Source organism: Chiloscyllium plagiosum, chromosome 21 (assembly GCF_004010195.1).
Source record: "Chiloscyllium plagiosum isolate BGI_BamShark_2017 chromosome 21, ASM401019v2, whole genome shotgun sequence".
Lineage (NCBI taxonomy): Eukaryota > Metazoa > Chordata > Chondrichthyes > Orectolobiformes > Hemiscylliidae > Chiloscyllium > Chiloscyllium plagiosum.
In genome coordinates this window covers 34,107,105-34,107,481 of record NC_057730.1, presented here as the reverse complement: position 1 = coordinate 34,107,481, position 377 = coordinate 34,107,105, and positions in this window count along the sequence as shown.

The window sequence follows — 377 nt, the reverse complement described above, 5'->3', positions numbered from 1 at the left end:
AACTTAGATTGGTGCACAATCCAAATCCAAATACTGTGTTGTCTCAAAATACATGAACATAGAAACATTACACTTAGGAGCAGGAGGAGGTCATTAAGATAAATACTTTTCTTTTGTGTTTTGGCTTTAAGTTTAATAGAAAGTTGATAATTATTGAGGATATTAATAAATTCTTTTAATTATGTTATTTTTGCAAGTCCAAAGACCCTTTATGTCAACGTGAACACAGAACCCAATAATTCTATGTGACTGCATTATCTAATAAATATGGTGGTGAGAATGGAAAAGGAGCCCCTGAAAATCAAAGAGTATAGTTGCTGTCACATGGTACCATGGGTAGTCTGGAGATGACTACTTTTAAACTCCTGCTGGCTAAT